Here is a 25,520-nt window from a genome sequence, read left to right as displayed (position 1 = left end):
AATCTTTGGTAAAGAATTGCCCTACCCATGGACTAACTACTTGGATGATCATCCAAACCTTCTATGCAGGATTAAATTTTTCTTCGCGGAACCTATTGGATTCAGCTGCTGGAGGCACTTTTATGTCCATCACTTTGGGGGCGGCAACAAAGCTCCTTGATAATATGATGATCAATTACTCTGAATGGCACACTGAAAGAGCTCCACAAGGTAAGAAGGTAAATTCTGTTGAAGAAACCTCCTCCTTGAGTGATAAGATTGATGTGATTATGTCTATGCTTGTGAATGGTAGATCTAATGTTGATCCAAATAATGTTCCTTTAGCTTCATTGGTTGCTCAAGAATAGAATGTTGATGTGAATTTCATTAAAAGTAATAATTTCAACAACAATGCTTATAGGAATAATTCTGGTAACAACTATAGGCCATATCCTCCTAATAATGGTAATGGTTATGGTAATTCTTATGGTAATTTTTACAACAATAATAGGAGTGTACCCTCTGGTCTTGAAGCCATGCTTAAAGAATTTATTAGTACGCAAACTGCTTTTAACAAATCTGTTGAAGAAAAGCTTGGTAAAATTGATATTCTTGCTTCTAAGGTTGATAGTCTTGCTGCTGATGTTGATCTTTTAAAATTGAAAGTTATGCCTAATGAAGATAAAGATACTAAGTTATTTGCTACAGCAAATGCCATACAAGTTCGAATTAATGAAAATATTAGATTGATGGCTGAATTGCATGCTAGGTGGGAAAGAGAAGAAAACGAAAAACTTGCTAAAGAGAGTAATGTAGCTAAAGTTTGGACTATTACCACCACTAGTAATGTTGATGCTTCACATGTTGCTACACCTCCTACTATCAATGGTAAAATAATTGGTGTTGGCAATGTTTCTACTCCTAGTGCAAAGCGTACAAAACTGCCTGAAACCGTTGAAACTGTTTGTGATAAAACTGCTGAAATTTTTCAAAATATTGAGGGCAATGATCCCATTGCTGTAGATCATAATGGTTTAGATTTTGATGATTGTCACATCTCTGAAGTTATAAAGTTCTTACAAAAACTTGCTAGAAGTACTAATGCTAGTGCTATAAATTTGGCCTTTACAAAACATATTACAAATGCTCTCATTAAAGCTACAGAAGATAAACTGAAACTTAAAACTTCTATTCCTAGGAAGTTAGAAGATGGTTGGGAGCCCATCATTAAGATGAGGGTCAATGATTTTGATTGTAATGCTTTATGTGATCTTGGTGCAAGTATTTCTGTTATGCCTAAGAAAATCTATGATATGCTTGACTTGCCACCATTGAAAAATTGTTATTTGGATGTTAATCTTGCTGATAATGCTATAAAGAAACCTTTGGGGAAGATTGACAATGTTCGCATTATGGTTAACAATAACCTTGTCCCCGTTGATTTTATTGTCTTGGATACTGAATGCAATGCATCTTGTCCCATTATATTGGGAAGACCTTTTCTTCGAACTGTATGTGCTACTATTGATATGAAGGAAGGTAATATTAAGTATCAGTTTCCTCTCAAGAAAGGTATGGAACAGTTCCCTAGAAAGATAATGAAGTTACCTTATGATTCTATTATTAGAACATATTATGATGTTGATGCTTCATCTCTTGATGTTACTTGATTCACACTTTCTGCGCCTAGCTGAAAGGCGTTAAAGAAAAGCGCTTATGTGAGACAACCCATCATTTTACTACAACACTTTTGTTTTATATTTTAGTCTTGGAAGTTGTTACTACTGTAGCAACCTCTCCTTATCTTTATTTTATTGCATTGTTGTGCCAAGTAAAGTCTTTGATAGTAATGTTGATACTAGATTTGGATTACTGCGTAGAAACAGATTTCTTACTGTCACGAAATTGAGCAGCCCCATCTGTAGATAACTCATAAAATTCTGCCAATTTACGTGCGTGATCCTCAGATATGTACGCAACTTTCATTCAATTTGAGCTTTTTCATCTGAGCAAGTTAAGTGCCCCAGAAAAATTCGTCTTTACGGACTGTTCTGTTTTGACAGATTCTGCCTTTTATTTCGCATTGCCTGTTTTGCTATGTTTGATGGATTTCTTTGTGTCGTCGTGGCGAACGAGCAGATGCCATGGGATGGCTTAAGTTGGGGCCGAATGGGCGCTAGAGGATTCGGGGGAGGGTTTGCGACTAGATGGGATGAACTTCCGGATGCTTTCCTCAAGAACACAACCAAAGGCCGGTATGCAAGAAGAGAGACAAGAGGAAGAACTCTTTACTAGATCGCTTGCTTCATTGATCTCAACATGATTACAAGTGCTTGGATACAAGTTCTATCGTCTAATCTCCTTTGTGGACACGCGCCTGTATGAGGCAGTACCCCTCTCCTTATATAGGGGAGAGGGTGGCTTACAGAACAAGACACCCTAATGGCATCTTTGACTGGACAAACTACTTTACAAAGCTACTTTAATCGTAGATGACGCCAGAGTCTTCTTTAATCAGGGACGCTGACGTCCTCCGGCTTCTTTCAGCGTCATCTCTCTCTTTGGCGCCAGGGCTCTGATTCAAGCTGCTTTGCTGAGCTCATCCTTGTCTTCTTGCTCTGAAGAGAATCTTTTACCAGTCCCGCCGACAGGCCCTTCTCTCCGGTATCTTCTTTACCGGGTTCCGGCATACCCCCTTGGGGATACCGGCTTAGCTTCACTTAGCCCAAACTCTTACCTTTGTGTTCCGCTAAGAATATTAAACCGGTATCTCGATGGCTCGAACCATCCGGTTTGGCATGCCTTTGGCGTACCGGGGGTAATCCCCCCAACATTAGTCCCCGAAGCTGGTATAGTCTGGCGGATTCTATCCTACAGACCATGCCAGGTTTTTATCTTTTTAGGATACCGGTTTAATCTCTCCGGCTTCGAACTTGGATCTGGCATCTTTGCCCTTATTTGTCTTTTCTCTCTTTGCAAGGCATCCCCCGGCATCTCTTTTCTCCGGTATCATTCGCATTTACTCTTTCCTCGGCGAAGTCGAGAATATTTCGGGCCCCGCGCCTGTTAGTGACATGCGCACTGTTAACTGGCGCGCCAGTGTCAGTTGTCACTTCGCTTCGACTCCCGCGCGTTCATTAAATGCACCACTGCGGATCCCACTAGCCACTTCAGATCTTGTGTGTGCCTCCGTGTGGCTTCTTATTTTTTCGCGTGTACTTCCTCGCCACGTGGCGGCCCGTGGTGCGAACCGTCGCGGGCCGCGAGGCGAACCGCCGTGTCCCGGCGGTTTTCGGCCCACCTTCTCTCTTCTTTATAAGGAGAACTGCCCTTTCTTCTTCCTCTTCTTGCATTCCCCAACCTTCGCGCATAGTACTCCTCGCCTTCTGCGCCTTCGCCGCTCTTCGTCCGCCGTCGTTCGCTTGAGCTCTGTCGCCCGGCGAACTTACGCCGCGTTTCCGCCGGACCTCGCCGTGCGGAAGTCTCCCGCAGCACCTCCGTCGCGCCCGTAGCATTCTTTCTTCTTCGCGCCCTTCTCCGCTTCGCCGTCGACGGTGCTCGTCGGCGACAGTAGGCCCGCTCCTTCGCCGGCGAACGTCTTCCCCAGCGACTGCGCCGCTCGAGGTTAGTGCCAATCTCACTTTGCTTGCCATTTGCTTGTTTTCTAGATCTTGGGTCGATAGTGTTCTTATTTCCTCTTTTTCTTTGATTTTCTTCTTACTCGTAGATCTTCGCGCGGGGTTCAACTGTGGGATTTCCGTTTTTTCGCCTCCAAACCAATGTCTAGCGAGGAATCTTCCTCTGCTTCTTCTTCTTCCTCCTCCGGTAGCCGGCGTAGACAATCTTCCGGTGGATCTACGGCTTTAGATCCGATGGATACCGATTCCGGCAACCAGCAGGGATCCGGTAGCCGCCAAGAATCCGGTAGCCACCTAGAATCCGGTAGCTCTAGCCAAGCATCCGGCGTAGAGCCTTCCCCCATCACTCGTGGAGCCTGGATGGGCTCCAATGTTGCCGAATACGAGATCGATTGGCTATACCGGTCCCGCAGGATTCCGGAAGGAGTAACCTGCCGGCTTCCCGGTGACGAAATTGAACCGGAGCCCCAGCCCGGTGAACATGTTGTTTTCCTTGCTCATTTTGAGCGCGGCTTCGGCCTTCCTGCCTCGCCTTTTTTCCGGGAGTTCTTAGATGTCTCCAACCTCATCACCTTCCTGGCAATGCCATCTTTTACCTTTCATGCTATGCCACCTTCATGGAGGCCTACATCGGCATTCGTCCCACTCGTGAGACGTTTGCCCGCTTCTTTTCTCTGCGGATCAATTCCGTTCAAGGCAAGGAAATTCCTAAGCCCAAGCCGCCTGTGGAGTGCGGGTCCTGCATCGTTGGCTCCCGCCAGGGGAGCCCTTTCTTTAAGTTTACCGGCCTCGAGTCCTATCGCGCCTGGCAAGGAACTTTCTTCTACGTGAAGAACAACGGCCGCGCAAATCTCATTGATCTTCCGCCGTTCAAAGTGGGGCCTCCCAGTAGAGCCAACTGGAGCTATAACCCGAAGACGGATCATACCGAAACCAACCGGGTGGTATGCTTCATGGCCACTTTGAAGAAGGAGACCAACATCTGCTTGGATGATATCATCCGCACTTTTATTTCTCGCTGGGTGCTTCCTCTCAAGCGCCGGGTGCATAGGATGAGCGAGATGTACGGTCCTGGCGATCCGACCAAGATCACAGGCCGCCCCCTTAGCAAGAAGGACGTCGTCCGCAAGGCTAGGCAGATCTGCCAAAATGCCATGCCGTTTGACTGGGAATGGGGCCTCCTTCCCCTCAGCACTACTAACCCTCCGACCCAAGAAGTAAGAGATTACGCAATTAGGGTCGGTTTTGCCGGTAACTTTTTGCTCTTGTTAACCCTCTTTTTTCGTGTTTCAGGCCAAGGACCGCTTCCCCCTCATTCAAGCAGAGCGGCGTGGGATCTGCGTGAAGCGTGCCCTTGACTCTGTCGACCCGGATCCTTACATTTTTTTGGAAGGATCTGAAGATGGGCAAGACCCCAGCCTCGCGCCTTGGCAGGTCTCCGCCGAAGCCAACCGGTTCTTCGGATGATCTGACCATGCTTGAGGTATTTTTCTTTTCCGGTTTCTTCTTCTTCTTTCATTGTTGCTTATTCGCGAATCGCTTCTTAGCCATTCTTAACTCATAGATCCATGAGCACGTGCCTCCCTTGCGCGCCGAGGCCGGCTCCGAGTTTGTGGACAAACTCACGGCCCAAGGCCAAAAGAACAAGATGCCGGCATCTGATGCCGGTTCCAGTCAGGCCCCTCCCTCCAAGCGCTTCCGGACTGAGCCCTTGGGGGAGAAGGAAGTGGGCATGCGTCGCTACGGGCGCAAGCAGATGCCGACTACCTCCGGGTAAGTTTCTTGTTTTTTTGCTTGTCTCTTTTTGCCAAGTTCTTTTTCCGGTTGCTTTTCTCCAACTGTTTTTCTTTCCTTTTCTCAGCCCTGCGCTCAAGCTTGGCTCAAGGCCAGCGGGCTCTGAAGGTTCCGCAAGGACCTCAACCCCTCCTCCTCGCTCAAGCCCGGCACCATCTGGTGCCGGCAACATCTCTGCCTCCCCTTTGGGGGGCACAACAAGTTTGGGGCGTGCGGCCCCTACACTGCCAGAACACCGCACGGAGGAGGATCTTTCCTTCCTTCCAGAGAACCAGGATACCGGCGCCAGCAACATCGGCGCCGAGGAAGAAGCTGCCGGGCGGGCGGAGCCTTCGGCTCCTCCCGTCCTTGAAAAGAAGACAACTTCCGCGCCGGAAAGTTCCAACCTGGGTGACGCGCCTAGCGCTCCCCCTTCTCCACGAACTGCTCTAATGCCACCGCCAGATGCTCCTCGCATCAAACCCTCCAGGGCTGCTCCAACTGCGCCACCGCCCAAGATCTCCAAGCTTATCCAGGGGAAGGCGACGGCCTCCAACGCCCCTTCCGGCGGCCAGCAGCCCCTGGTGCTGCACGTCTCCAAGGCCGCCAGTGCTGCTAGCAAGAAGGCCACCGGCCTGCTTGGCCGTATCACTGAGTTCCAGCGCAGGGGCCGGGAGCTGGGGCATCTGCTGCCCTACGCCCAGAAGTGGAACGCCGCAGATATGACTCCGGCGACCCGCGGTATGGGCAAGGACAGGCTGCCGGCACCTGACCCTGTTGGGGACCAGTCTTCCGAGGAGCACTTCATGCGGCTTTGCTGCGCCGTGAAGGAGCTCGACAGCGCGTGGTATGATGCCACGAACAACTTGATGGTACGCTTTACTAACTTTTTTTCAACTTTTACCGGTTTCCTTGCTTCCGGATTTTTTTTATCTTTTCTTTAGTTTCATGCCGGTTCCTCTCTTGTCTATCTTCCCAGTCCCCGAGTTTTGTGGTGAGAGCGCAGCTTTTAGCACAAAACTTTAACTTCAAAACTTAGCGTGAAACCGGTACTGCCAGTCCCCGAGTTTCGGGTTAAGAATTTTGTTCTTAGCGCAAAACTTAGCTTAAAAACGCGCGAAACTAGCACTGCCAGTCCCCGAGTCTCGGGTTAAGAACCTTGTTCTTAGCGCAAAACTTAGGTTAAAGACGCACGAAACTAGCACTGCCAGTCCCTGAGTTTCGGGTTAAGAACCTTGTTCTTAGCGCAAAACTTAGCTAATCTCTTTTTCTTGAACAGCTCACGGCTGACGCTCGGAAGGTCCTCTTTGAGGAGCTTCTATGGGAACATCGGGACCTCGCTGAGGCACATGATAAGTGCCAAGGTAAATTTTTGTACCACCGGCATCTTCTTACCGGAAACCTTTTTTCCTCCTAACATTTATAATTTTTGCTTAACAGTGATCCCGGAAGCTTCCATTGAGGCTCTCAAGGAGCAGCTCGCCGCCGCCCAACGTACAATTTTCCCTCTTTCCTGTTAGCTTGGTTTTCTTTTCATCTTAACCAGCACAATTTTGTTAACATCTTCTTTTCCGGGTTTCAGGGGAGAAGGACCAGCTCATCCGGCAGCATCAGGAGGAGCTGAGCGCCCAAAAGACCAGCTACCAGGAGCTCAAGTCCCAGTTCATCCAGCTGGGGCTTGATCATGCTAAGGCTTTCAAAGCTGCTGAAGCTGATGCAGCGACCAAGATGCATGAGGCTCTTGAAGATGCCGGCAACGCCAACATGGTGTTGCAAGCTGAGCTGGAGGAGCTGGCCAAAGCCCGGAAGGCTGCCGGGGAAAAAGCTGCACGGCTGGAGGCGGAGCAGAAGGAGTACAACCGGCTGGTCGCGCAAACTGACGCACACGCCTACCGTAAGTCCTTTCCTTTTGCACTTTCCGATTACTGCCCACAAGCCTTTTTTCTTCCGATCGCATTTTCTTTTCGTTATCTTTCCTTCCGGTTGCCTTTTCTTCCGGATTCCTTTCCTTAGCCTTTTTCTTTCTTTGCACAGGCCTCTTCCCGGACTCTCAGAGGTTTGCTGTCAAGAAGGTTGACGAGCGCCGCACTGCCCAGGGCCAAGAGAATCTTGGCGTGCCATGGACCCCCTATGACCATCTGGTCGCGCTGAGCGCGCGGGTGTCTCATATGCGCGCCATAGCACTACTAGGGAAAGGCCCATTGCCGGCGCACCTAAAACCCCCATTGCCGGCGCACCACGAGCCCGCCGGTGCGAACGCGCCGGTGATAAACGGACACTGCCGGCGCACCAGGTAGTGCGCCGGCGATATCTCAGCTACTGCCGGCGCACCACCCTGCTTCGCCGGCAAAGATCTATTCCACCGGCGCACTATCAGGTGCGCCGGCAGTAGTGCTTCCAGCACTGGCGCATGCTACGTGCGCCGGCAATGTTTCATTTAGGTGCGCCGGCAATTAATTCGAAAATTCTTTTTTCCACTTTTTTCCAGCATATTACAATACAATTTTGACAGCAGTATATATTTACAACGCAGTTCATATTTATACAGTATTACATGCAATATGAGAAGCACATAGAGAGCCAAGTTTCATTTCGGTATCAGTACACAAATACGCAAGTCTCGTTTCGGAATGTGTTGATTCATACAACACATGTGCATATGCAACACCGAACGACGAAGTTTCACAAAGTTAGAAGTCTTGGTACATAGTCGTCACAAGTATCGTCATACACCTCACAATGTAGGTCCTAACCTAAACTAGAATCACATAGAACATGACCAACATGGTCATGACCATCATCACGAAGGCCATGGTCTTCATCCGGTTCCTCCTCATGTCCCTCATCTCTCCCGCTAGATAACGGGCGTATCTTCCTTCCGCCTCCACCCTAGTGGGGTATCCCTTGTAGCTGTTGCCGCTGAAACGGTGCACCTGTCTCCGACAGTCCTCCCAGTCGTCGTAGACTCCAGGAACCCTCCCCTTGTACACGACATATGTCATCGGCATCTCCATTCACAAGACAAGTAAAACGTTAGTACCAATGCAATGAACAAGTGCCAACTCAAATAAGAGACAAGTAGTATGAACTAAATAGCATGTGCCTCATACTTTGTTGGTCGAAATAAATAATAACATACAGGGATGGGGTCAGTGAGGCTAGGTAGGATGCACAATAGATTGATATTTGTGGCCTTCACACCAAGCCTCACTGGCCCCACTCCGGAGTGTACAAGTGACCGAACATTTTAATCATCGGCCAATGCAATTAAGAAGTGCGAACTCAAATAGAAGACAAGTAGTACGAATTAAATAGCGTGCCTCATACTTTGTCGGTCGAAACAAATATTAACATCCAGGGATGGAGTCAGTGAGGCTAGGTAGGATGCACAATAGATTGATACTTGTGGCCGTCGCACCAAGGCTCACTGGCTCCACCCCCGAGTGTACGATTGACCGAACATTCTAATCATCGGCGAACTCCAAATACGAGGCAAGTAGTGGTCGAGTAAATGCAAATAATTATTAAGCTATGTACGCCATAATCTTGAAATATATAGCAAAGTAAATGAAACTACAGACACATGTTCACATGCACATTCATACAACTAAATAAAAGCAACTAGTCGATTCTATGGGAATATATAACAATTATTACAGGACGGAAGTTCAAGGACATATCGTTCAAGCTTTAGCAAGTGTTCCCGTCGTAGGATCAGGTTGTACGCCTAGGGGGGAATGGACGGCAGCCCTCAAGCGAGTTGAACGGCCTCTCATCACGCGACATCTCCAAGCGGAGGTCTATCTCGTCATTAGGTGGTAGACCATAGCCGTAGAAGAACTCGCCAGACCTATTGTTGACATCCTGCGGATTATCGTGCAAATGAACTGCTGGATGCGACCCCAGTTCTTTCTAATCTCTCTATCAGGGACATCCGCCATGTTTGCAAACCTGTTTCTGAGATTATCTGGCAGCAACATGTCATCTGCGTACTTTATGTACTCCTGCATCTGAAGGATGGCGTACCACGCGTCCATCCCATTGTCGGGCGTCGATCGCCCGAGGCAGGGAAGTTGGTTGTGTGGGTTAAGACCAAGCCTCCTAGGTATTTCCTCTCTACTTTGAGGGTCCTGCCTTGTTGGAGAAGCCGGTTAGAGCATCATTGAGAAGGGCCCCTGATGTGGGAGTAGTCTTTCTTGCGGTCCCTACCCGAGTCGAGATAGACTGCATGCGAGTGTTGCGGGTGCACGACGATGAGGGTGCAGAACTTGTCTCTGCGGAAAACACACGGATTAACCTTTGGAAATGCAAATGGAGATATAGGATAGAATGGTGATGGGGGACTAGCGAGTGATTACTTACTCGGGGAAGTAAGGGATGAGAATGGCGCCCTTCTTAATGTTCGCCAGCATGAAATCCTCGACCTGCTGGGTGGCAATCGCGCGATCCCTGTGGTTGCAGATGATGCTCTCCCGCATATAGAAGGGGTCCATGATCGCGATGGTCGGCGTCCCCTCCTTAACAATCTGGGAAGACATGCTAAGAGCAACTAGGCGAACCACACTAAAGTGGAGCGCTTGCATGCGATAGATGCTGAAGATGTCATTGAACCGGATGAAGCACAAGTCCGCGGGGTACTTCTCGACGAAGTTCATGCCAGTTGGCACCTTCGCCACGAAGAGAGGGTAACCAGGATCTTTTGATTTGAGAAGAAGGTTCTCCACATGCAAGACAGTCTCATGCAAGCTCCTCATATCCGGGTGAGTTTCTTCACGACATGCTCCGGCAGCATCGGTTGACCCAAGTGATGCAGAGGTCGCCAATTGTTTGGCAACTTGTCAAGGAGTGGGACCTTGTCCTTGGATTTGGCCGCCGCCGCCTTGTCTTGGGCGTCCTTCTTATTTGCCCTCTTCCTCTTCTTGGGTTGTAATGCTGGACCATCCATCGCCGTAGTGGCCGTAGCACGGAGTGTGTTTGGGCTCAACATATTTTTGACGGCGGCGGTGGCGACCTCCTCAGGATTTTCCTCCTCATCAGCCGTTTCTTGAGAATCGAACAGCTTCTTGGAGCACACATATTTGAAGCCCGGCGCATCCTCATGGACAACTTGTGAAGACGTAGGAATATCCCATTGGAAGTTGTCACGTTCATATTCCTCGGCCTCTGGCGCAGCTGGCTGTTGTGGTGGGGCGCTGACCTCCGGCGCAGCTGGCCGTTCTGGTGGGGCGATGACCACGGGCGCCGCTGGCTGTCGTGGAGGGACGCTGACATGTGGCGCCGCAAGGTGCTTGTCTTTGCTTGCCGTCGACCCCGAGTAGGTGTTGATCCGAATTAGGGTCTTCGGCCATAGCAGTACCCAACCCTTCAGTGAGGCCAGATTCAACGGGCTATCGTCATCGGCACCATGCGGTTGATTAGGAGGAAACAAATCCTCATAGCCCGGTAACGCCCGATCCACTTCAACCCGGTAAACGTCATCCGCCATATCTCGTGTGTGCCACTTCTTATCCAGGGGCCGAATGATGGACCCCCTCGCGACGTCTTTGATTTCGTTGTTTACTCTCATCAAAAAGGTGCATGGCGTCGAGAGCGCCTGCGAGAACATGTGTATGGCGTTAGAGAGAGGGCAAGGATGACGAAACTAATATATTAACTTGATGTACACATTAGTTAATTACCGTGAGGGCGTTGAGCTCGGCTAATGTCGACGGGCCAGCACATGCGGCGGCGGGCGTGCAAGTGACGGAGGGGCTGCTACCCGGCATGGACGGTGAATCCCTAGCACCAGCGACATTGCCGGCGGCCGGAGGAGTCTCCATTATAACATTGTCATTGCCGGCGGACGGCGGCACCATCGAGTTGCTGCCGTTGAAGCTAACCACTTGCATTTTCGGGGGGGGGGGCCTTGTTTGCCACCCTCATACCACGCTTGCATAGCGTTGAAATCTGCTTGGACTCCAGCGGCGACTTCAGCTTTGACTTCAGGTACGAGTGTAGCTTTGAGTTGCGGTACCAGTTGCGGTACCAAACCAGCTTGGACTTGGGCTAGGATTGACTCCCTCATTTCCTCCGCCTCCCGCTGCTTCCTCTCATTACGCGCATTTTTATCGGCCGCAGACGACAAGCCATAGTGACCATGCTTGTAGCCTGTACCGGCGCCAGCCACACGGCCTCTATGCGGCCTTCTCGTCGGTGAATGCTCATTAACGATGTTTAGCGCCCGTACGAGAGGCTTGTCCTGTGCTACCCTGCCCGTCGACGCCCTGGGACGAGGAGCCTTCGTCACCTTGGGAGGCTTGAGAAAGTCTTTGTCTTTCTTCTTCCTGCGGAAGAAACGCGAACCATTTAGAAATGTTGCTACTATTATATGAACGATACTTGATCTAATAAAACCGGTAAATTGCTTACCAGTTTTTTCTCCAACGCCAGGACCTTCTGGTCATTCGTGAACCAAATTATGTCGGTTACGACCTTCGGGTCCGTGACAAGTTCCCCGGTTAGTTTCTTCTTATGGTACCGGGACCTGATGAATCTTCTTTCAAGCGGGTCCTTGTACTTGAGCCAGGGGTTCTCAATGCCGGCATTTACATACGCCTCGTCCTCCTTCGCCCAATAGGGCTCCTTTCCCTCGTACCCACGGCTCCCAAGGTTGTGGTTGCCGATGTTAAGCTCCCGCATTTCCTTCCCCCACAACTTGCGATTCTTGGTTGCTTGTAGCTCTTCATTGGCCACAAAAGCATCAAAGTCCGCCTGGGTGACATGCGGAAAGGCGGAGTGGACCTCTTCGAAACCTTTGCCCTCAGCAATCAGCCTCCGCACCATGTACTTATAGCTGCTGAGGTGTTTGGTGAACTTCAGGAGGGCTTGTCAGTTCACAATGTTGTTGGTTTGATGACTGGAGGCGTAGTCGCCTAGGAACTTGTATCGTGCGTGCAACCTCGCAATGAGCTGGGCTCGCAAAGGCGCTTTGCTCTCAGCTCGGAGGTCCGTCTCGTTGAGATTGACGACCTCTCGGAGGATACATGCCGCTGGTTGCCGTACCCCTTGGCAACATCCTTAGGCAACACCGGCAAACCAGCGGGGTCCACCTCTCGTGATCGTGTCTCTGCCGGTGCCGACCGTGTTTTGGCGCCTTGCCTTCCGCGGCCTCTTGGCTCCACTTGTCCCGGTGCCACTACTCCCGGCGGCGGCGCTAGGATCGTCGCCGCTTGTCTCGCCGCCACCCCCGGCGGCGTCGGTTGCCTCATCGCCGCTAGGCTCGTAGGTACTACCCCCGGCGGCGGCGCTTGCCTCGTTGCCGCTCGGCTCGTCGGCACTACCCCCAGCGGCATCCTCCATCTCATGGTCCTCGTCGCCGCCAACACCAGCGGCCTCGGCATCCTCCTCCGTCCTAAAGAAGTGCCTATTGTAGTGCTCCTCTAACTCTTCTTGAGACGACATGGTGGCTTGCACTAATAGAAGACGAAAAAGAGTTAGAATTCACGGAAAAATTCGGCATGACCTTTGCTAAAAATTGGTCATGCCGAGTGCTAGAATTGCCGGAACGGAAATGAATCGACATTCCGGCACTCAATAGCAACTCAATCCCTGTAACAGAAATGCAAACATAGAAATGCCATAACCATAACCATAACCATCTCCATAACCATGCCATCACCATAACCATCACCACATAAATTACAGTAGCTAGCTTTTTAGCATATACATTACAGTGGCATTTTACATCAGCATAAAAATAACACTTGACAACCTCCATTTAAAACCAGAGAATGAACATAGTGAATAACACTTGACAACCTCCATCAAACTCTGCTTAGCAGCATCATACACTCCAGCTAGGCTAATTCCAAATTCAACCGAAGTATGGGAACAATCAAATAAGACCACAAATTGCATAGCTAATCAAATATGTTGGGTGAAACTTCCATGTGCACTTTCTGTGCTACCGAGATAACATCTCTTCCTTTCTACATGCTGAGAATTTTTCAAACTAGAAAACAAAGATGTATATATAGCAACCATCTTACCACACTATTTCATGATTCAGCAAAAGTGCAGACAACAGGTAAGATCACAAACTATAGAGGAAATCAAACAAGCCAGCAAACAGTCAAGTTTCAAATGCAGCAATGTAGCATCATAGCAGAATTCGAAGGCTCAACAGCAGCATCCCAATAGAATTTGAAGGTTCAACAGTTCTGCGGCACCAAGTGCACAGATGTCCAACATGACAACTTAGGAATAGACATCCCAGGTGTCCTACTAACAACAATAGGATGTTACTAAACAACAGTCTAAGAATTGTTCAAACCACAAAACATGTACATCAACAATTAGCAGCATCCTACACTCTTGCAATACTAATTTCAAATTCAATAGAAGTTTTAAACATCAAGATAATACCATAAATTTTAGAGCATATCAAACAAGCTAGGTGAAACATGCTTTTGCTCTAGGAAACATTTCTCCATTTCTACAGAGGACCATTTTCTCTGGTTAAGGGGACCATTTTCTCTGCAATGGCATTTTCTTTTGTCCAGAGAATGAATTGAACCACCATACCACCATATCTCAAATTCTCAAACAAGCATAAATGAATTGAACCAGAGAATGAATTTAAAAGAATGAATTGAACCAGAATTTTAGCCAGCAAACATCTATAGAATTTATAGAATAGCATGAACATCTATATAATTTAAATGTATACTAGTTCTCTGAATGAACATAGCACTTGTTCTTTTTAAATGAACCAGAGAATGAACATAGCACTTGTTCTTTTTAAACCAACCAGAGAACAAATTTTATCAACTAAACCAACTAATACTAGCTATTTACATTTTTTCATTTAGTTATTTCTATATCACAATTTCCAACCAGAGAACAATTTCCAACCAGAGAACAATTTTTAGCATTTAACTAAATCAATTAAATGAAACCTACTGCTAGCATTCAAAATTTTATGTATAACTTATAATGAAAATTGAAACCTACTGCTAGAATTTGAAACCAATTTTTAGCATTCAAAAATTCAAACCAGAGAACCCTATTTCCAATTTGAACCCTATTTCTTGCAATGTTAACCAAAGGTAACCAAGCAGAAATCCAAGGGATCATATTGACTTGCACTAGTTCTCTGAATGAACATAGCACTTGTTCTTTTTAAATAAACCAGAGAATGAACATATCACTTGTTCTTTTTAAATAAAGTAAACCTACTGCTAGCATTCTTGGCAGTAGGCATTTAAATGAAGAACCACTACTGCTAGCATTCTTGGCTAACCCTAACCCTAGCATTCTTGGCAGTAGGCATTTAAATGAAGAACCACTACTGCTAGCATTCTTGGCTAACCCTAACCCTACCATTCTTGGCTAACCCTAACCCTAACCCTATAAGTGGAATTAAAGTGGAATTAAAGTGACATTCCTTCACCTTGTACATGCACTGGCCAATTAACTAAACAAAATCAATTTTCATTTTAGCTACTGCAAGTAAAATCAATTTTGAGCCAAACCTCTATTTCATTTTCTTTTTTTGGCAGTAGGTAATGATGCATGAGCATTTTGAACCAAATTAATTTACAACCAGTGAGCATGCATGAGCATTTTGAACTAAACAATTGAACCAGTGAGCTACTGCCAACTAGAGAACCATCATATTATTATGAACATACCTAAAAAACATGAAAAGAAGCACTGAAAATCCCCATTTTTTGCTACTGCATTTCATCATTTAATTTCAAACCAGAGAATGAATTCATTGTAGTGCTCTCTCAAAATTTCAAACCATAGAATGAATATGAGTGCATTTCATCATTTGCTACTGCATTTCATCATTTGCTACTGCATTTCATCATTTAATTTCAAACCAGAAAATTTCAAATTGATGATTTTAGTGCTGATTGCTGTTTGTTCATTCTGTATGAACCCTAACATTGAAAAAGCAATGGGGGCAGAGGGGGATTGGGGGCGGAGGGGGATTGGGGGCAGAGGGGGTGGACCTACCTGACTACCAGCAGGGGTCGACGGCGGCGGCTAGCGGCAGGTACGGGTCTCCTGCTCCTGCTCCTCCTCGAGCGGCGGATCCGACGGCGGCGGTGGATCCGACAGCGGCGGCGGCTCCTCCTCGACCTGATCCGACAGCGGCGGCGGCGGATCCTCCTCGACAGCGGAGGCAGGTGGTGGGGGGCTGGTGGAGGTGGATGGTGGTGGGGGGCTGGTGATGATGGTGCAGAACGGCGGGTGGCGGCGCTGGCGGGTGGTCGTCGTCGTCGGTACGGGGAAGATTGATGTGAGGAAGAGAGGAAGAGAGCACGCGCATCGGTTAAGTCTTAGGTATAGCTGGGCTCACCTTATTGCCGGCGCACCACGTGTTTGGTTCGCCGGGGATAAATATACCCCCGGCGAACCAAACATGTGGTGCGCCGGCAATAAGGTGAGCCCAGCTATACCTGGGACTTAACCCCCAACCTGGCTGGCCATTTCATTTTATTCTTTTCTTTATTTCTTTTCACTTTCTTTTTTTTTTATTCTTTTCTTTATTTCTTTTCACTTTCTTTTATGTTTCTTTTCTTTTCCCACAAATCCTATACTATTTTATTTCCTTCTCTTTTCAAGATAATAACCAAGCAATATGAGTTTATGCATTACAAAAAATATGAGTTATATACATGCATGCATAAAATATTGACCAACACAATATTAATTAGTCATACATAAAATATTGGCCATGACAATATGAGTAGTTATGAATTACACAAAATATGAGTTATACATTGCAAATAAAGTTTTACATCATCGATTGAGAAGAGTGTTTCGCTTTCTTCTTGCTTTTCTTGCTCGTCGTTGAATAATTTAGCCCCGTGTCGTGACTTCTTCTTTTGAAGGGTCGACCTGACCTCGGTAGCGTGGTCCTGCTTCTTCTTGTGGTGTATGTTGTGTCTTCGTCCTCGGATTCTTCCATCATTGGGTCTCCGACTTGTCCTTCGAAGTCTTCCTCGTTGGCGACTCCATCCATTCCGACGATGGTCCTCTTGCCTCTCCTCACGATAACACGGCTAGGCCTGGATGGGTCGGTTATGAAGAAGCATTGGTGCACGTGTTCTGCCAGTACCCATGGCTCATTCTGCGCGGTGGCGTTCGTGGACTTTGATTTGTTGGCTTCGGGTAGAAACATGGTGGTGAAATACCGGTCTTCTTTTCTGACGCTCTTAGCCCATCTGATACGGAACATCGGCACTTTCTCCCCAGCGTAGCTAAGCTCCCAGATTTCCTCGATTCTTCCGTAGTATCTAGTCTTTACGTCACCCGTCCAGGAATCCATCGTTACCCCTGAGTTCTGGTAAACACTGTTCTTGTCTTTTTCTTCCGTGTAGAATGTGTACCCGTTGATATCGTACGCTTGGTAAGTCATGATGTTGGGCGCGGGGCCATGTGACAAGGCCAATACTAGTTTATCCTTGTCAGAATCCATTGGTGGGGGATTAGCAACAATGTGGTCTTTGAACCAGCGCGCGAAAGAGGAGTTGTGCTCTCTGTATATTTCTGCTTCCGTCATCATCGGCTTGCCACTGTTCTCTATCATGGTTTTGTGCTCTTTCAACCAAGGATCGATCAAGTCAATGTGTTGTAGCGCTACTAAGTTGGCCCTGTCAAAGTCGGAACTCCGACCAGACATGTGCACGTGCAGTTCCTTCCTTCCATTTTTGTGGCCTACTCCCTCGAACCTACGGAGGTACTTGTTTTGAGGCAAACCAACAGGGTCCTCGATGTCTAGATAATTCGTGCAGAAAGAGATGCACTCTTCGGTGAGCCAGCCCTGTACGATGCTTCCATCTGGATGTGACCTGTTACGAACGTATCCTTTAATGACCCCATTCATTCTTTCAAACGGCATCATGTTGTGTAAGAATGCCGGCCCTAGACTGACGATATCATCCATTATATGGACCAACAGATGGACCATCACGTCAAAGAATGCAAAGGGAAGTACATCTCCATCTCACATAGGATCACCACGATCTCTTCCTGGAGCCTTGCGAGTTTCTTCACGCTTATCGACTTCCGAGTTATGACGTCGAAGAAGTTACAGAGCCCAGTCAGCGTTGCACGGACATGGTCATCCATTATACCTCGGATTGCAACCGGAAGAATCTGCGTCATCATCACGTGACAGTCATGAGACTTCATGCCGCTGAAGTTTCGTTTCTTGGGGTCCATGTATCTGCTATTACCCCGGAGTAACCGAAGGGCACTCTGACTCCTACAAGGCAATTGAAAAATTGATCGACCTCGGCCGGACTAAAAGTGAAGCAGGAGGGGGGACAGTAATAGTCTGGCTGCTTAATCCTTTTGCGCTTCTGACCGCCGTCCGCCTCCTCCTCCGACTGTCCCTCTTGGGCCGGCGGGATCTGAAGCTCTTCCCTGATGGCCAAAACTTTCAGGTCCTGTCTTGCTTTCGGCCCATCTTTGGTCCGGTCCGGCATGTTGAGAAGAGTGCCAAGCAAGCTCTCGCACACGTTCTTTGTAATATGCATGACATCAAGGCATTGAGGTGTATCGAGAATTTTCCAGTACGGCAAGTCCCAAAACACGGACCTCCTTTTCCATACACCAATGAGCGGCGTCGTTTCCTTTTTCTTCTTCTTCTCTCCAGGCTTTTGACGAATCTTTCCCGGCGCAGGGCACTCCTTCCAACCTTTCGCGTAATGTATCGCTCTCCTCGCCGCTCTTCTTACGTGGAGGTCCTCGGGGTTCATTTGTACCATCGAACAGATCTCCACGCTTTCTCCACGGGTCAGTTTTTGTAGCCACCTTCGATGCCCCATGTAAACTGTTTTCGAAGAGCCATCCTTACCAAGCTGCAAAAACATCGTCTCTTCCATGCACACGACACATGCCTTGTGTCCATGGCACACCTGGCACGAAATGTAACCGTATCCGAGGTAGTCCTGCACCGTCGTGATCAACGCGGCTCTCAAAGGGAAATATTCTTCCGCGACGGCGTCCCATGTATCTACCCCTTCCTCCGCCCACAACGTTTCAAGCTCCTCCTTTAATAGTTCGAGATACATGTTGATATCGTTTCCTGGCTGTGTCGGCCCTTGAATTAGCATACTCATCTGTATGTACTTCCTCTTCATGCACAGCCAGGGCGGGAGGTTGTAGATCCATACAAACACGGGCCATGTGCTATGTGTGCTGCTCTGGTTTCCGAACGGATTGAATCCGTCCGTGCTCGCACCCAACCTGATGTTTCGGGATCTGCCCCAAAACTTCCGAATTCATTGTCTAATGCTTTCCACCGGCTTGCATCCGAAGGGTGCGTCGGCACTGGGTGCTCAATCCGCTCTTTATCATTCAACACCGCCTCCTTTCTTCTGCGTGCCGCCGCATGAGCTTTGCTTCCTTGCGGTCCGCGTAGAACCGTTGAAGCCGGGGGGCGAGCGGGAAGTACCACACAACTTTCCGAGGAGCTTTCTTCTTCCCTTTCTTGTACCGTTCAGCTTCACACACAGGACATTTGGTCTTGTCCATGTGCTCCTTGCGATACATGATACAGTCGTTGATGCAGGCGTGATACTTTTCGTGGGGTAAGTCGAGAGGGCACGTGATTCTCTTGGCCTTGGCTAGACTACCAGGACACGTGTTCCCGGCAGGAAGGAGATCTTTCACGTATTCCAGGATGTCGTCGACGCTTGTGTCCGTCCATCCGTGTTTCGCCTTCATCTGCAGCACATCGAGAGCTACTCTCAAGCGAGACTCCCCCAACCCGCGACCTGAGTCGTACAACGGAGTATTCGAGTCTATCTCGAGTTGCTCAAGCTTTGATTTCCGCTTGGCGCCTTTCGTCTTTTCGAGAAGCAGATCTTGAAGATGAGGGTCCCGCATGACTGAAGCTAGCGGCACCTCTTCGTCGTCGTCAAGGTTATTGTCGTCGTCAAGGTTATTGTCGTCGTCAAGGTTATCGTCATGTGCGACAAACTCTTCATCGTCATCAGTATCATGATGCCCTCCTTCTTGCCGGCCATTTTTACCACCTGCCGCCGTCGCCCCATTGACCTCCGCGCCATCATCACTCATCCATTGAGTGTGTCCATGCATGAAACCATTAGTGAGCAGGTGCCCCTGCAACTTGCCTGAATACGGGTCAAACCATTTCCCTCGTTTGCATCTCCGGCACGGACACAATACCTCCGTGCGGTTATTTTCATACATGTCGATGATCGCGTGTTTCAGATATCTCATCACGATGCTTTCACTCATCTCGATAACCATTATCGCCTGCATGGTAAGATTACATAATTCATTAGAACCATGCATCCGTCGGTAGTTTTCACGGAAAATTTCGGCATGACCTTCCTACACGGTAGGACATAGGAGCGCCAGAAATGTGCCGAAACGGAAACTTGAAGAATCAACATTTCGGCGCAACGTTGGCAACTCATTTTCAACACCAACACACACACAAGCACAAGCACAACATATATATATGCCACACACGAGAGCTTTTCTTCAAATGTCCAACATACATCGATTTCATTCCTTAATTTGTTCATTAATCACCTATTTGTTTGATATATTCGTCGATAAGATCGAGACGACGCGCCGCGACAATGGCGTATGGAAGCCGACTTTCTAGATCTAGATCTAGATTGAGCGGTCAATGCGGGATAGTAGATCTAGATCTACATAGGGGGATGTGGGAGATGCATGTAGGAAGGGAAGATTTGCTCAAAAATTTTGATTTTGTTTGGTCAAATTGGTGAAATTGGGGATAGAAATGGGCAAAAATGAGCTGGGTTGGGAGAAGGCTCGGGTTTGTGTGGAGAAGTGGAGTGTAGTGAGTGTGTGAGTGAGTGGGCTGGTTGGTGGCTGAAATAACTGCCAGGTTATTGCCGGCGCACCTGGACCATGGTGCGCCGGCAACATATACCCCTTTCGGCTATATCACAACCGGGCCAGGCCCAAGAATCATTGCCGGCGCACCGGCCCAGGGGTGCGCCGGCAATAGCAAACTTTCCACCGGCGCACCACTGGGCCGGTGCGCCGGCAATGATTCTTGGGCCTGGCCCGAATCGGCCCGGGCCATGCCAGGAAATAGCGCCGGCGAGCCTTTCCCCGAGGTGCGCCGGCAGTATCCCTTCATCGCCGGCGCGGCTGAAATGTGGTGCGCCGGCAATCCTTTCCACCGGCGCATGCACAAGGTGGTGCGCCGGCACAACTTGCCTCCACCTATAGGCTTTTCCCTAGTAGTGTAGATCGCAACCTGTCTGACATTCCTGATGTAGCTACCCAGCTCTTCAGGACTATGTGGCCTGGCGAGGAGGTGCCGGATACTTTTTCACTGATCAGCGACCGCCTTAAGGGCGCCGGCAAGAGGATCCGCGAGTGGCAGTGCTCTGCTGCCCGCGCTGGAGCAGACTCTGCCCTCCGCGTCGCTTGCTCATGGTATCCGGAGCTGAACTTGGATGCCCTCACCGGAGTGCGCGAAGGCGCGGAAACCGATCTGGACCCGATTCTTACCGCTAAGCGGCAGGATCGCGCATACCATATCGCGGAGTACGCTGACATGCGCACCTTCATCCCTCCCCCTCCTGACATCCAAGATTATCTCGACGAGGAGGAGGATGAAGCCGAGGAGGAGCCTCTGGGCGATGCCGGTGCTGGCGATGCCCCTCCTGAAGCCCCCGCTGCCTGATCATCCACTTGCTTGAAAATTTACCTGTGTTATGCTCTTTGGTCCTGCTTATCTCAAAACAATGTCCCGTTAAATTCTACCCCGGTATGCCGGGGTTTATGATGTAAAACTCTAAGTTCGCTTTTGGTTGCCGTACAACAGTTTATGCCGGTAAGTTATACCGGTAGTCAATCATCTTAAGTTTGCCTTAGTATAATTGCTTTTGGTTTTGCTTTTATCCTGCACTGCAAAGATTTCCAAATTGTTCCGGCATCCAATTCGATGCACACTTGGTTCTTTTGCCTTGGCTCTGCCTGCCTTCTCTGGGCGTTCTTTGGCGTATGAGCACAAGGTTCTTTCACCAAACAAGCATTTTCTTGAACTTAGAAATAACTTCGAAATTTTGCAAAAAACCGGTTTAACCGGGGTTAGTTAAATTTTTCCGGATTGTTTGTTCCCACTCTCTCTCTTCGTGGTTCGCATGCTTAGTTGCTACCGGTTTATCTTGCTTGCCATGAAGCCGGTTTGCGGACAGTAGCAGAGTCGAAGACTCCGGTAGGTTTAGCACGCTACTAAACCGAAAAGAAAAAATGTTCGCCAAGCAACCGGTGAACTGGAAAAATAAACATGTTGCATGCAACTTAGGTTGGGGTAGTCCCCGAGATTCATTTGAAGTTCCGACATCTTTTATTCATAGCGTGTAAGGTACAAAAAGGAACTTCTTACTCCACAACTTCAAGAGTAGAAAGGACGCAACAGAGCTACGCTCCACGGACGCTTGCTCTCCTCTCCGGACGTGTCCGCCTTTCCTTTTTTCCACTCCTGTGCATCGATCAAGTAGTATGCATCATTGTGAAGCACTTTGCTTACAATGAAGGGACCTTCCCATGGTGGTGAGAGCTTATGCCGGCCTTCAGTGCGCTGCACTAGGCGTAGCACGAGATCTCCTTCCCGGAAAACTCTCGGGTTAACCTTCCGGCTATGATAGCGTCTGAGATTTTGCTGGTAAATGGCTGTTCTTGCCAACGCCAGCTCTCTTGCTTCTTCTAGCAAGTCTACATCATTTTCTCTGGCCTCTTTGACCTCTTGCTCAGTATAGAGCTGTACCCTTGGTGAATCATGAATCATGTCAGTTGGTATGACTGCTTCTGCTCCGTATACAATGAAGAATGGAGTGTACCCAGTGGACCGGTTTGGAGTTGTTCTTATGCTCCACAACACTGATGGTAGCTCATCAAGCCAACGCCCCGGTGACTTTTCTACCGCCTCAACGAGCCTTGGTTTGATACCGGAAAGTACCAAAGCATTCATTCTTTCCACTTGGCCATTGCCTTGTGGGTGTGCCACTGAGCACAAATCCAACCGGATGTTGTTGTCCTCACAAAACCTTTTGAACTCACCTTGAGCAAAGTTGGTTCCATTGTCAGTGATGATGCTGTGCGGGTATCCATACCGCAAAATGACATCTTTTAAGAACTTCACCGCTGTATGCCCATCACATTTTGCGATAGGTTTCACTTCTAGCCATTTGGTGAATTTATCCACCATAACCAAGATGTGAGTCATGCTGCTCCTTGCAGTTTTGAATGGGCCGACCATATCGAGGCACCAAACGGCAAACGGCCATGTTAATGGTATTGTTTTTAAACCGGACGATGGGGCATGATTTTGCTTGGCGTACCTCTGGCACCCGTTGCATTTTCTTACTAAATCCTCAGCGTTTTCCAAAGCAGTGGGCCAATAAAACCCATGCCGGAATACTTTTGCTACCAGCGCCCTTGATGAAGCATGATGCCCACATTCTCCTTGGTGAATCTCCTCAAGCATTTCTTTCCCTTCTTCCGGTTCCACACATCTTTGAAGGACACCGGTAACGCTTCTCTTGTACACCTCACCATTGATGAATGTATATGCTTTGGACCTTCTTTGGATTCTCCTTGATTCATTTTCGTCATCCGGCAAGGTGCCGTTGATCAGGAATTCCTTAATAGGTTTAACCCACGATGGTGTCTCTCGAACCAAAAACACCGGTGCATCTATCTCCATGCTATCTACCAGCATCGTTTCTTCCGGTACGGCTGCAGCAGTCCCCGAGCTTGCGGGAGCAGTCCCCGAGTTTCCTTCATCGATATCCATGGGTACTACATGCGATTCCGGTACGAAAATTGATTCCGATTCCGGGCTTGGTTTGATCGATGGTACTCTTAAGTGTTCCAAGGCTATTCCAGGAGGAATTTCCTGCCTAGATGAGCCCAGCTTGGACAAAGCATCCGCGGCTTCGTTTTCTGCCCTTGGCACATGGTGAAACTCACAGCCCTCAAAGAAGCCGGCAATCTTTTGCACGTGAAATCTGTACAAGGCCATGTTTGCATCCTTCGCGTCCCAATCGCCGGAACATTGCTGCACCACAAGATCTGAATCTCCATAGCAAATGATCCGGTGCGCACCAATTTCTTTTGCGACCTTTAATCCATGGATCAAGGCCTCATATTCAGCGACATTATTCGATGCCCGGAAATGCACTTGCAAAACATACCGGAGGTTATCTCCTTTTGGCGAGGTAAGCACCACACCAGCACCTAGACCCTCTTTGAGTTTGGATCCATCAAAGTGCATTTTCCAGTATTCTATCTTCTGATCTGGCGGTTTGTATTGCATCTCCGCCCAATCGACGAGGAAATCAGCCAAAGCCTGTGATTTTATGGCATCTCTTCTTTCGTACGCTGGTACATATGGTGATATCTGGATTGCCCACTTTGCAATCCGGCCACTGGCGTCTTTATTGCACATGATATCGGAGATGGGTGCCTCACTCACCACCTTCATGGGGTGCTCCTCAAAGTAGTGCTTGAGCTTCGTGGCGGCCATGAACACGCCATAAGTCATCTTTTGGAAGTGAGGGTAGTTTTGTTTTGAGAGGGAGAGCACCTCACTCAGGTAGTATACCGGCCTCTGGACGGTTTTTCCTTCCTCTTCTCTTTCAACCACAACCACTACGCTCACAACCCGGTTTGTTGCTGCTATGTATAATAGCATAGGCTCTCTTTCTAGAGGTGAAGCCAGTATAGGTGCTGTGGCCAGCATTGTTTTTAGTTCTTTAAACGCTGCGTCTGCTTGAGGGGTCCAGATGAATGTGTCAGATTTTCTCATGAGAGCATAGAGTGGTAGAGCTTTTTCTCCCAACTTGCTTATGAACCGGCTTAGCGATGCCAAGCTTCCGGTAAATTTTTGCACATCCTTTAGTTCTCGTGGGATAGTCATTCTTTCTATTGCCCGGATTTTTACCGGATTGACTTCAATGCCCCGGCTTGACACAAGGAAACCGAGCAGTTTGCCGGCAGGGACACCGAAAGTGCATTTTGCCGGATTAAGCTTCATCCGGAACCGTCTTAGGTTATCGAATGTTTGCCGGATGTCATCGATTAAGGTGTTCTTTACCTTAGTTTTTATCACAATGTCGTCTACATAGACTTGCACATTCTTTCCGATTTGATCAAACAAGCATTTTTGCATACAGCGCTGGTACGTTGCACCAGCGTTGCGCAAACCAAAGGGCATAGTGACATAGCAATAAGCCCCATGCGGGGTAATGAACGCAGTTTTTATTTGATCTTCCTTTTTCAAGGGAATTTGGTGGAAACCGGAATACGCATCCAGGAAGGACAACAACTCACACCCAGCAGTTGAATCAATCACTTGATCGATCCGTGGCAAAGGGAAAGGATCTCTTGGGCAAGCCTTGTTTAGGTTGGTGTAGTCGATGCACATGCGCCATACCTTCGGAGCTTTTGCCTCCAGGTTCTCATCTTTTTTCTTTTCGACCATTACCGGATTGGCCAGCCACTCTGTGTGCGTGACCTCCACAATGAATCCGGCAACGAGCAGTTTAGTCACTTCTTCTCCAATAATCTTCCTCCTATCTTCAGCGAACCGGCGCAAGGGTTGCCGCACCGGCTTGGCGTCTTTCCGGACATTTAAAGAGTGCTCAGCCAGCTCCCTCGGAACACCCACCAAGTCATCAGTTGACCAGGCAAAGATATTCCGATTCTCACGGAGGAAGCTGACGAGCGTGTTTTCCTATGCTTGATCGAGTCCGGCACCGATGCGAACGGTGCGCTCTGGGTAAGCCGGATCCAGCACAATGTCCTTTGTTTCATTTGTCGGCTTGAATGCCGGTGAGCCCAAGCTTCCACTCATTGCCGCTAAACTCAACTGCGAGGACTGAGCCAGCGCAACTGCGGTTTGCATTCTTCTTTTTTCCTCCGCGATCACCAGCGACTCCGCTAGGTTTGATCCGGCAGATGCAGTTTCCAGTGAGACCTTATAGTTCCCCACCACAGTTAAGGGTCCACGAGGTGCCGGCATCTTCATCTTGAGGTAAGCTGTATGAGTCGTAGCCATGAAAGCTTCCAATGCTGGTCTTCCCAGCAACGCATGGTAAGGACTGTCTAGGT

The 25,520-nt window shown here is 48.6% G+C and overlaps 1 long non-coding RNA gene across 1 annotated transcript in view; it reads right to left on the bottom strand.

Annotated features, from left to right (window-relative positions):
• The window catches only part of LOC127317521 (uncharacterized), a 134,644-nt gene that overhangs the window by 62,162 nt on the left and 46,962 nt on the right, over positions 1–25,520 (bottom strand). The gene's annotated exons all lie outside the window — the stretch shown is intronic.

Source organism: Lolium perenne, chromosome 7 (assembly GCF_019359855.2).
Source record: "Lolium perenne isolate Kyuss_39 chromosome 7, Kyuss_2.0, whole genome shotgun sequence".
NCBI classification, from domain to species: domain Eukaryota; kingdom Viridiplantae; phylum Streptophyta; class Magnoliopsida; order Poales; family Poaceae; genus Lolium; species Lolium perenne.
Note: the sequence above shows the minus strand (reverse complement) of the source record. Positions and strands in the feature narration are given on the sequence as shown.